Below are 8,173 nucleotides of genomic sequence, written 5' to 3' on the forward strand. Positions count from 1 at the left end.
AGGGAAATGCCAGACGCTTATAACACCATCAGATCTCGTGAGAACTCACTCATTATAATGAGAACAGCATGGGGGAAACCACCCCCATGATTCGATTACCTCCCACCAGCTCCCTCCCACCACACGTGGGGATTATAGAGATTACAATTCAAGAGGAGATCTGGGTCTGAACACAGCCAAGCCATATCAGAAGGTAATGTTACTTGTATATCAGATTGTGTTCATTAATGAGAGTTTGATTATAGGCCAGGGGAACTTTATATCCTTATTTAATCTAATCATAACCCAAAACTAATAAGGTATTTTCTCCATGCTACAGAAGTGAAAACTGAGGTTCAAAAATTAGAGTCATTTATACTTTTCTAATTGATAAATAGTAGGGCCAAGATTCACCTACCACTCTCCAGTCCCAAAGCCCATAACCGCTAATTAAGTTGTTTCCTGTCTTCTCATTCACAAATACAAGTTTCTTTTTTTAAAAAAAAAAAAAAAAGAAAGAAAGAAAGAAAGAAACAGCTTTTGAAAGAATTACTTAATTTCAAGAAAAACAGAAAATACCATACCCTTGCCGGCCTCAATCCTCACCCCAAATTATGAAAAGATGCTGCACCATGAACTATTTATTGGAATCCTGCAAACAATGCGCCCTCTGCCTTGCTGAGATGGGGGAGCCAGGAACTATGAAAGCAGCAGATATGTTGAGTGAAAAGTTGCCAAATTTACACATCTACTTTTTTTTTATTGTAGTCACATTCCCCTTAACAGTCCCTCATCCCTCACAGTCAGGGGTGTGGGGTTTAGAAATAAATTAGTTATAATAAGCTACCACTTCTGCCCACTGATAGAATTCTTCTCATAAACTGCAGCCTGGGGATACATGTCCCTATTGAAAATTGAAATGAGAGGCCATTCCCTCTCTGGAAAGGATGAAAGGACAGGTCTTTCTCTATTGCACGGTGAGGGAAGAGGGCATTCTTCTTAGAGAAAACAGCATGGGACTTCAAGGAGTTAAGAGAAAACCTAGAAATGTAGATGGGAAGCCCCCAGTGTTAAACTTGCTCACTGGCGACATACAAAAAGCTAGATGGATAATGATTTGGATTATGGAAGTAAGTGGAAAGGAAATGCCAATGCCAGGTGTTTCTATGCTGCTGTTGCTTTGTTTGGAAAAAATTCCCATTGACTGAAGGGCTGTGTGCTGGTTAAGTCTATTTGTAAACTTCAGTCTTAGAAATTTCCATATTTTACAAAACATTTGCAGAGTGGTCATTATGTGCATGGGACTGAGCTAAAAGTTTTTATATGCTTGTCCTATTGAATTGAATCTATACAACTACCGCATGGCAAGAAACATTTATATTCACCTTATAGATGTGAAGTCTGCAAAATAAAGTGGAGAAGTAATTTTCTCAAGTTATTATATAATTTAAATTCAATAAATACTATACTATTTTATAAAGTCTGACTCCTCTCCATTTGAATTTTGGAAGGCGGAGCCTGTCAGCCTATCAATGCATTCCTTTTTTCCAAAGTAAGATTTAGTGTGCATATATACTTGTGTGTGTGTTCATGTGCAGACATGCATGTGTATCTCAGAATAAAGAAGAGATGATTTCATTCCAAGGAATTAAGCCTCTGGTCAGGAAATAAAATTCCTCACAATCATATGAGTACTTCCTCACAGCAAAACTTTCATTCCCTAAGTGTATCCAGGAAGCCCTATAGCTACCAGACATCCACTTCTCCATGTAATCGGATCATAGTGCAGTGGTTCTCAAAATCTGGTGTCTGACCAGCTGCATCAGAAACACCTGAAAATTTTCATGCCCCAGCCCAATAGAGTCAGTCAGTTTCTGACTCTGTTAAGTCAGAAACTCTGCGAGTGGGGCCCAGCCCCACAAGGGACTCTGATGCTTGCTAAAGTTTGAGAACCACAACTATAGAGAGAAGCAATCTGAGTAAACTGATTCACCTGGAAGTGTGGATGACTGGGTTCACTCTTGTTGAGTATTGACTTATTAAAGGAGAAACTACAAAACAAGTCTTGTAGCCTTCATTTCCAGCTAGACTGTTGCTGTTTCTATATAGAGAATCATTGGCCATCCAATAATATGAAAGTTACCAGAGCAGCCACAATGAGACTTAGCTACTTTGGCCTGGAAATAGGTACTTTTCAGCTAGCCTCAGGGAAATGATAAAAGGACTAAGTTGCTAGGCTAATTGCTGCATGATTATACACAAAAATTCACTCTGGTCCCATGATGGAAAATGGTTTTAAGGTAATTATGAATTGGTAATCTTTCATGACTTTGCTCCTGGCTTCGTTTGCATAGGCTCTGATTACAGCAAGCGGATTGTTTTCCCTCACGTTTGAAATTGAAGATATGACAGGGAAGGAAAGATGAGGCAAATTGCCAAACAAAATCAGGTTATAGAGAACTTCCAGGGAATTTTAAAGGGCGCTAAACTTAAACACACCTTACAATACCTGAAGCCTAGACATAACATGCGCATCTTTGTTTCAATTGGCTTTGATACATTTTATCTCAATTTTTGCAGTTTGCCAGTGTATCGACATGGTGCATTCAAAATGTGGCTTGAAGTCAAGAATAATAAAGATTACATGCTCTGAGTACACATTTGGAAGGCAATTGATCAGGCAGCATTCTCTTCAGGAAGCTCAACATGGTTAATTAGGAAGAGCCTGATCACTTACAACCAGAAAGGCTGTGTGGAAAGAACTGATGCCTACCCAAGCTCTGCTGTTGAAGAATTTCATGAACTTAGACAAAGCGTAGTCTCTCTGTGAAGTTCAGTGAAGGTGCTATTCTGTACGCTAATGTTGCCAGGTCTTGGCACATGCTCTTTCCTCTAAGAAGAATGCCCTCTTTCCTCACCCTCAGGGTCCCTTGGTAAACTCTCCTCCATCAAGATTCAGCTTAAGCACCACCTCACTAGATATTCACTGGCTCTTCAGGTAGAGCTGACAGTAAAGTCTTCTAAATAAGTATGAGGAACATTTATTAATATGATACACATAAAAGGCATAACACAGCGGGTTTCATTCATCACAAAATACAATAATTATTTGTCTACTAATCTGTTATCCTTATCAGATTGCTGAACAAAATGACTACAAAAGAAGGGTTTTTAGTTGTAGGTAGGGGGAGGAATAGGAAAAAATATTTACTCCATCTCAGCAGAAGTCTTTCTAAGAATATTTCACATGAAAGAATCTATAACTTTAGAGATAAGTATTAAGTGTGATTCCTGTCCTCAAAGAGCATATTTGCTTGATTGGTCGTTTTAGGTTCTACTCCTTAATATCTATAAGGTAGACTAGGAACACCAGTCCTGAGACTACAGGACTGCATTGTCCAATACAGTAGCCACTAGCCATATGCGACTATTTAAACTCGAATTTAAATTAACTAAAATGAAATAAAATTAAAAATAGGCCGGGCACTGTGGCTCATGCCTGTAATCCCAGTACTTTGGGAGGCCATGGCAGGCAGATCACCTGAGGTCAGGAGTTCAAGATCAGCCTGACCAACGTGGAGAAACCCTGTCTCTACTAAAAATACAAAATTAGCCAGACATGGTGGCACATGCCTGTAATCCCAGCTACTCGGGAGGCTAAGGCAGGAGAATAGCTTGAACCTAGGAGGCAGAGAACCAGAGATGATGCCATTGCACTCCAGCCTGAGCAACAAGGGCAAAACTCTGTCTCAAAAAAAAATAAAAAATAAAAATAAAAATTTATTTTCTGAGTTATGCTAGCCACATTTTAATTGCTCAATAGCCATATGTGATTAGTAGCTACCATATTGGATGGTGCAGATATTCAATATTTTCAGCATCACACAAAATTCTGTTAGAAGAGCTTATTTAGAACTATTAGTTATCGATACAAAGAAACCCAAACTAAAAGTAACAATGAGGAAAGACCCCTGAGAGATTGTCATGGTCAGTTCTAGTCCCCTGACCCCATGGTGACCACTGATCATTGTCTATATTCAGAACTGGAGATGAGAGACAGTCTGGCAGGGAGGACTGTAGGAAAAGCACTCATCATGAACCAGGTCAATGTGGTTGACTGTAGGAGGTCCAAGTCTCTATTATCTCAAGATACTCTATGATTTTATAGATATTTAAATTATTTTTAAAATAATGGATAACTGAAAATATTCTTGAATATTTATCAAATTTTGTGAACCCAGGAGTTTGAAGTTTCAGTGAGCTATGATTATACCACTGTACTCCAGCCTCCAGGATGACAGACCATGTAGAAGAAAAAAATTATCAAAAATTTGAATTCTATTCTGTTCCTCATCCCCTAAAATAGGGCCACTTATTGTCTGATAATGATGTGTGGGTGGGAAGCAAGTACACCATTAGTGCTTCTCTCTGTTTTTTGCTTCTCTGATTTCTGGGGCAGTTATGCCAAAGAACAATCTCGCATAAACTTGGAGAATAAGGACATTACTTAGAAATCTGGCAATCATTCACCTTTTGAGTGTAGTTGTTTCCAAAACACAAAGAAAAGGATCAAAAACTACTAGGTTTTGGTCCATAACTACATGAATTACAAATCTTATGTAAGACTCACATCAGTCCTTTTAGGTGGGTATCACTTATCCCTTTTGTGGATGCTGAATCTTAGTTATAGAAAGATAATATTGTTGAACAGTGAATTTCATTGACAATAAGATTTATCCAAAACATGAAAATAAGGCAGAAGGACGGTTATGTTTTTTTCAATGCTGAAGTATTACCTAACAAGCACATTAGACTATTATTTAATTCTCTACTAAGTGTACCTTTGTTTGATTTGCTGTTTACTATTGATTAAGGCTCAGATATTGAGTTACATACTAATTTGTGGATGTTTGTTGAGTAGAAATTCAAGAGACTTTTGGCCAGTAGAAAAGATGCCGCAAAATGTAATAGTTTTTTGCTCTGTAGGAAACTAGCCAGCTTTGTGTCTGACTTGCAAACTTATTTCAGCATGCCCTTCCTGACAGACTACGTGAATTTCTGTTCCTCAAGTTCTCTCTGAACCAGCTTTACCATCTTACTGGTTTCCTTGTTAATGATTTAAGTCATTCCTGGCACATACTTTCTATGTATTTTTACAACATTCTTGTTTTTAACTTCTTGAAAATTATACTGTGTCAACGTTTACATTTGACAACACCTAGAGTTGATCCCCTATTTTTCTGACACAAACAATACCTTACTATTTCATGAAGCCTAAGATCTGTTGAGTTTATTTTCTTAAGTAAATTCATGATATGTTAAAGCAAGACTAATCAAATAGATTTCATATGGCAGTCATTGTGGCATTGAGCCAAACCTAACTTATCCTTAAGAGAAGTCTGAGTTTATATGACCTCAAAATAAATGACTGAAAACCATGTGATCACAGAAACATGCAATTCTGCAGCAGACAGGGATCTTACAGATCTTCTAATGCAATCCCTTATGTTTAAGGTAAGAAAGTTATTACCTATGGAGTGAATTGCCTTGCAAGAGGCCACACGTTAAGCTGGAAGACCAGAGTTCAAAGTTATCAAATCCCAAGTTCTACTCTATTGCGGCTATTTCATATTTCTTCTAACCGGGGAGAAATAGAATCTATAGACAATAAGAAAAACATTTTTAAATCATAAGGGGACAAATTGCACTGGGTGGCATTTCTATCTTTCCCTATCTGCACCTGCAAAGAATAGTAGGGATATAATAAATCACCTACAAGACATTCATCCAGAGCCTGGAGCTCTGGGAGGAAGGGAGAAAAACAGAAGACAAGCATCACCGGCATTGGGCCCTGGGTAGACAGTAAATTGATATCTCTGTCACCATAGTCATGAAGCACGTTGTGAATGATAAAGCAGATCATGAGATCCTGACAAAGCCTCAGTTTTCTCATTTGAAAAGTGGAGAATATTAGTACCTACCTGATGGGCTTTGGGTGAGTTTCAAGTGAGATAGTGTGTTACTGTATTTATTACAGTGCTAATCAATAAAAGTTGCTATCACTATTATAATTATTTTTACTTAATTACTAACATTACCACTGCTAAAACAGGTCCAGCCTTGCCATGCCAACTCCGTTCACTCCACCTCCTAACTCCTTCCAGAGAAACCAGTGGGTTTTACCTGCTGATTAACATTGCTCTCATCTCTGAGTTTTCAGATATGTTGGTCTAGCTGTGGAGAAAGCTGATTTCTAGAAAGTTAGTCCTTTCCTCAGGGAATTGTGCCAGTAGGGAAATTGCAAGACAAACAATGAAAGAAGCATAATTTCTTTTTATTTACTTGTTCTAAACTGAAACATTCTTAACAGAAACCTGCAACTCAGAAACAGAAGGCTAACAAGACAGAAACCAATACGTGGCTAAAGAAATACCTTACGTTAATTCAGGGACACAGATGCTACAGACAGATACCTTTGGCAGGTGACAAGATTCAGGTTTGTCAGGGAACATGAGGAATGAACGTAGTAGTTCAGCTTTGAAAGGCATTCAGTGAAGGTCATGTTAAATTCTCTACTGGGAAAATTTTTTTTCCTGTGTTGTATTCATAGTACTCGGATAATTTATTTTAGGTTCATTCATTTACTTATTTTACTTCTTACCATCCTTATGGTCAGAACTTTGAGTTTTGATGGTCCCTCGGAATTGGTCAAGGGATCCAGTCAGTTGCAAAAGACAGCAGGCTCTTTACTATGTCAAAGTGAGGGCACAAATAAATTGGTCTTCCTGTCAAACCTAGTCCAGAGTAAGTTGTTGCCCCAACAAGCTGTGTTCTCAAAGCCCGGGGAATCACTCAGGTGTCCTGGCCTGGTTGGGTGGATGAGCTTGTATCAGGAGGCTAGGGGAAGAGGGATCTGCAAAGAGAGGAGGCAGAATGGATCCGATTCTTGGCTGATCAGGAAAAGGGCTAATTTCTTCAACCGAGAGGTATACAATCCAAAGAAATTTGCATTTCTTTCCCGGAGAATGAAAAATTACATTCAAAGAAGCAGCTTTTGAGACTGACTGCAACATTGTATGTGGTCAATTTGGCTAGATATATAGAGAGGGTAGGGAGGTTCATCATCTGTAGATTGCTAGGCTGAGGCCTGGAAAAGGGTTAGGAAGCACGGGGTGGTAAAATGAGAAGGCTATAGGGCTTTGGAGACAGACTGTGTTCCCACTCTACCACTTGCTAGCTCTGGGTCACTGAGCAAATTAGTTTTCCCCTTGTCAGCTCTAGGATTTTTATCTGTAAAACAATCTTAATAATACCCAAATCAAAGATTAAATAAAAGGATACTTGTGAAAAAAAATTATAAAGTATGCATCCCATGTAGAAAGTTCTGTTGGTTTATAGAATCCAGTGGGTTTCTATCAAAGTTTGAGGAGAATCAAGGGATATGTTTGTCTGGTGACATCATCACTGTAAACAGCAACAGCTTTCCATAAGTCCTACAGTGCTAGGCAGCAAGGACATTGGTCTGTTCCAAAGTAGCAATATTTACATTCCACACACTTTCTGTTAAAAGATTTCTGGTGTTCACTTAGACAGCACATATACTAAAATTGGAACAATACAGAGAAGATCAGCATTTGCCCCTGAGCAAAGATGACAGGAAAATTCATGAAGCAGTCCACAAATTTAAAAAAAAATAAGAAAGACTCCTAAAATGCACTGCAAGGATAGTATATTCAAAATAAAAATAAGTGGATCTTAGTATAAATGTCATAAATGTATATTGGGGAAACAAAGATTTTGCAGGGAGAAAGCTGTAGTGCTTTACTCATTTACTCAGACACTTCTGGAAGTAATGTATAACCAGGACATTTTGTCATGAAGTAGCAGAATAACTTTCCTTTCTTATCCCATAATCAGGAGCTGGCCTGGAGTAAGAACTGAGCTCCTTCGATATCAAGTTCAATGTTTCATCAACAAGAACAGGCTTTTCCTTGAGAAGGGCATCCCTAATATCTCCTACCCTTATTTTGTTCTAATTTCTGATGAATTTTACCACAGTAGTGAAACTTGCTGACTATAGATAGAGCTGATTTCAGCAGGAGTTACAGAATTTAGCCTAAAGAAAAACTGAGCTGAGAAGAGAAAAATCCTGTTAGGACCATTTTCTTCATTCCTATATGGCTGAGGCTGGGCC

The 8,173-nt window shown here is 38.4% G+C and overlaps 1 non-coding gene across 1 annotated transcript; it reads left to right on the top strand.

Moving 5' to 3' along the window:
- Positions 1 to 7,556: 7,556 nt before the first annotated feature.
- LOC112441033 (U6 spliceosomal RNA) lies at positions 7,557 to 7,664 on the top strand. The gene has a single exon (XR_003029016.1). It is a non-coding gene; the product is annotated as a U6 spliceosomal RNA (small nuclear RNA).
- Positions 7,665 to 8,173: the final 509 nt, after the last annotated feature.

This window comes from Pan paniscus, chromosome 8, assembly GCF_029289425.2.
Source record: "Pan paniscus chromosome 8, NHGRI_mPanPan1-v2.0_pri, whole genome shotgun sequence".
Lineage (NCBI taxonomy): Eukaryota > Metazoa > Chordata > Mammalia > Primates > Hominidae > Pan > Pan paniscus.